General features: G+C 37.5%; 1 pseudogene; it reads right to left on the reverse strand.

The window, feature by feature from the left end:
* Positions 1-942: 942 nt before the first annotated feature.
* LOC150013005 (ras-related protein Rab-38 pseudogene) lies at positions 943-1,577 on the reverse strand (annotated as a pseudogene).
* Between the last annotated feature and the right edge of the window lie 2,953 nt (positions 1,578-4,530).

The following is a 4,530-nucleotide window of genomic DNA, read 5'->3' on the forward strand; positions in this document are numbered from 1 at the left end:
ATACGGAAGGAATTGTCCATTACAAACTGTTAGACAACAGTCAAACAATTACTGCTAATCTTTAATGTGAACAATTTCATCCTTTGAAAGCAGCTTTGAACCAAAAGCGACGCTCCTTAGTCAACAGAAAGGGTGTCATTTTCCATCATGATAATGCTCATCCTCACACAGCTCGACTCACCAAAAGTTTCTTTTTCTTTTTTTCAAGGAACGGCATCTGTTAATGTTTTATTTTTCACTTGTGAAAGTATATACAATATATATTACATGTACAGAGTCCCACAGCAGAGCCACAGAAAGCTGACAAAAAGGCACATATAGGGGACAGATCTTCTCATACATTTTTCAGTTAACCCAGCATTCAGGGCATAGCAAGTGACAACAGAAGCAACAAAGGCACAGGAAGCCTGTGTACATGACTCTGAAGACCTAAATCAGAGATAACTCTCAGGTCTGTTGAGCATGGAGGTAATCTCTGGAGAAAACACCATTTCTACTTAAAAGGCCTGTCTGAGCAGCAGAGAATGTGTTGAAATCTGGATGAAGATACCAGAGGCAAAGCAAAAGCCAGTGCTTGCCAGCCAGGCTGCTCTTCTCCCCTTTCTCTTTTAAAACCTGAGGCCTTGGCTGATTCAAAGAGGCAACTAACAGAACACACTCTGGTCCTTCAGATTTGTGGTCAGCTACAAAACAGAATTTTTTAACAGATTAAATATTTTAAAAGGTTGTAAACACTGTGCTGTGGCCAGTGGTGGGGGGGTGGGGAGGGGGGAGAAACGTAAAAAGAACATTTGCTGTTTCTCTGTTATAGGAAAGATAAAGGCATAGATCTTTGGCTTGCCACATGTGTGTCCTTATCAAGACATTTACCCAACATGGTAATACTTGAGGTGCAGTTTATGAGATAATGGGATTATTTCCATCCTAGGCCAGCCACGAAGCCTAGTAAGACTTGGCACAGCCAAAGCAGCTGATGACCTTGGGCGATGTGAGCTGGGGCTTCACAATGTCGGGCTCGATGGACTCCATCAGGTCACATTCATTGGAGAGTATATGCTTCACCAGGCACCTGGGGGCTTCAGCAATGTTGATATTTTCCTTTGCTGATGTTTCAAACCATCCTACGAAAAGGTGCTCCTTGCAGAACTCATCCACCTTGAGGCCATTGTTCATGTGCACATCCTTCCCCTGGTCACATTTGTTGGCCAACAAAACGACTGAAACTGGTTTTCCATTAGGGAGACTTAACTTTCCAAGTCGTTTTTCCACTTTGTCACTGCTTCAAATGTAGCTGGCCTGGTGACGTTGAAGACAATGAATGTAACCATGGCTTCTCAGTAACAGACTCTTGTCATGTTTCCAAATCTTTCTTGGCCTGCGATGTCCCAGAGCTGCAGGCACACCAGTGTCTCCGGGTCCCAGAGAAGCACCTTGAGTGCAAAGTCCATGCCCATGGTGGCCTTGTAGTGTGAGGAAAAGTTCTGGTGCACATAGCACTTAATGATGCTGGTCTTACCCACTCCCAGGTCGCCAATTACCAGCAGCTTGTGCAGGTGCTACTTGTTGGCCACCTGCATCCTGGCTGCCTGCCTGTGGTGCTGTGCAGTGCCTGCCTGGCCGAGAAGCACAGCCGGGGCCGGGGCCAGATACCAGGAGCAGAGTGGAGGAGGGCAAGTCACCAAGTTTCTTGAAGGAGCTTGATTGGGAAATATTGCTTCATCCTCCATATTCTCCTGACCTTGCTCCTTCTGATTATCACTTGTTTCGGGGACTATAGAACCATTTTGATGGTCTTAGGCTGACATCAAGAGAAGAGGTTGAAAATGATCTGGATTTATATTTTACTTCAAAACCTAAAGAATTTTACAAGTGTGGCATTTATAAGCTAGTTGACAGATGGAATGAGGTTCTAGAAAGCAAAGGAGGTTATGTTAATGAATAAATATTTTCATAATCATGGGCTTTTTCATTTTTAAAATAGACCTCAAAATCGGACATTATTTTTGCACCAACCTTATAAGTACCAACTATCATTCTTATATCAACTTCTATTTTATTCAAGATTTATCAGTTAGGGAAAATAGTAATATCAGTTATTCCTGAAGAATATATTTTAGAGCATGATATTTGTTAGCAAGAAACATTGATCTGAGCTAATATATTATATAGTAGAGAATATTCAAAACAATATGGCTTATTATGATAACATTTGCATATTAATATAAGTTGATACAGTTTAATGGCATTAATATGCTGTGGTACACACAGCTGAGGAAGTGCTATCTTTAATTATGTATTTTATGCTCTTACCTTTTGTTACATAATCTGTTCCTATTCTCAAGCAATTAAATTAAAATTAATTTGAATAAAAACTTAACACTAATCAACTAATTCTGAATTGCTATAACTAAGTTTTACCAAAACATGTTATTGTTGAGTTCATTTTTATTTACTAGTTAAATTTATCCTGTTGTGTGATATTAAAGTATTGAGTTCCTATTTTATTGTATTCATTTATAGATACACACTTAGTATAAATTTTCTGTTTTATAAACTTACTTAATCTTTAACTATAGTTGTATAAACTAATGTAAGTGATTGAGGAGGTTCTGAACCAGATAGAAGGGATTAAATATTTTAATATTGGTTGCTTTATTTTATTTTCTTATTTAGTGAATTAATTATATTTCTATACTTTGTGTTGTGTCAACTGTGGTTTTCTCTAATGCCTGATATGCTGTTCTGGTTGCAATATTATTATCTATTTATCTTTTCCCTTCTAGGTCATGAAAATTTACTTGTTAATAGATGTGTAAGAAGTAAAATGAGAAATCCTAAGGACCTGTCACTTAAACAAGAGGATTATTTTTAGTTAAAAAGTTTCTTGTTATAATGCCATAAACAAAAAGAGATGCCTCACTGTTTTTGAAGGCCTTAGAAGTGTGCCAACGTCTCACAATTAAAATAATGATCTGACATCTTAATGTGGACACTCTTAGCACTGATCCAATTTGTTTTTTTGACTCTTGGTTTTATAGTTTCTTCAGCACTTGCCTGACAGAGTAGGCCTCTGGCCAGTTAATCATTGGCTGATCCAAGGGTGTAATATAATTTGTCTTCTGATTGTTCACAAGCAAGGAAAGGACATAAAGTTAGGTCAGTCTCAGGTTGGCTTACGTGGTAGGCTCAGCAATTGGTAGGTTTTACCCATGGGTGTGGAGGATGAGATTGAAGTGTCTTCTCACAACACTTTTCTCTCATTCAGTCCAGCCAACCCTCCTCAGTACCTCCTCAGTACCTGAGAGGGCTGAGGAAGAGAGTCTTGTCCTAACCTACCATCCCAAAACACACAGCAATCTATACAAGGACACTAACTGGCAAATATGTATTTGTCCAGAGCTACATATCTGAGACTGGCTTGGGAAATATGGAGCTTTTCCTACTTTCTGATATGAAAATATCTTGTTATTAAGATTTAATAGTCAATGGTTATCCCAGATATATTTATAGATATTCCAAATGAGGCCTAGAACATAAAATAATAATTTATAGACCTTTATACTCAATATTTAGCACTTGTAATTTATGTTCATTAGTTGATTTTTTAAAAAAAGATTTTATTGATTTATTTTTAGAGAGAGGGGGAGGGAGATAGAGAGAGGGAGAGAAACATCAATGTGTGGTTGCCTCTCACTCACCACCAACTGGGGACCTGGCCTGCAACCCAGGCATGTGCCCTGACTGGGAATCGAACCTGCAACCTTTTGGTTTGCAGGCCCGCGCTCAATCCACTGAGTCACACCAGCCAGGGCATTAGTTGGTTTTTGATATATCAACTCCTCAAGTTTAAAATCAAATTGCATTTGTATATAAGTATCTTTTGAGTGCTATGATTATCTCAACCATTGAATTAATATAACTAATTAACCAAAAAAGTATGTTATTTTGAGAAAATAGATTTAGACCAAAAATAAAAACAATCAAAATGCAAATTCATGCAGTAACTCTTGATTAACTCTCTTTTAGTGTGAATACTGTTTTGAAAGAAAATCACGAAGTTTGAACTTTCTCTCAAAATGTTAAAAAATGTATCAATATCTATGTGACACAATTTCACAAAGACTATGCTGGTGCCTTCAACCTAAAAAGTGCCGTGAAACATCTGTAATCGCCTTACCCTCTCTGCCCCTGGTTGATAACAACAGCTCCAACTGTTAAAATTATTCCAAATTCCAAATTAAAAAAAAAAAATTTAAATGACTAATTTTAAAGTAAATTATGGTCTAACTCTTCCTTTCTGTGTGCCTACAGTTTCATTTGATCTTTTGAACTTCGCTATTTAAAACATTAAGATTAACCTTAACAGCAAAGTTGTCTTTCAGAAAATTTTCTGATACACACACACATGCACACTTTGGCTTCATTTCTGTGCTTAGTTCTGGTTTTCTTTTACCAAAATTATAAGTTTTATCTTCTTGTGTATTGGGCATGCATATTGATGCTGCTATATATAAAATATTTTAGATTGAC

The sequence above is a fragment of the Furipterus horrens genome, unplaced genomic scaffold (assembly GCF_987537825.1).
Source record: "Furipterus horrens unplaced genomic scaffold, mFurHor1.1.pri manual_scaffold_4, whole genome shotgun sequence".
Taxonomy (NCBI): Eukaryota; Metazoa; Chordata; class Mammalia; order Chiroptera; family Furipteridae; genus Furipterus; species Furipterus horrens.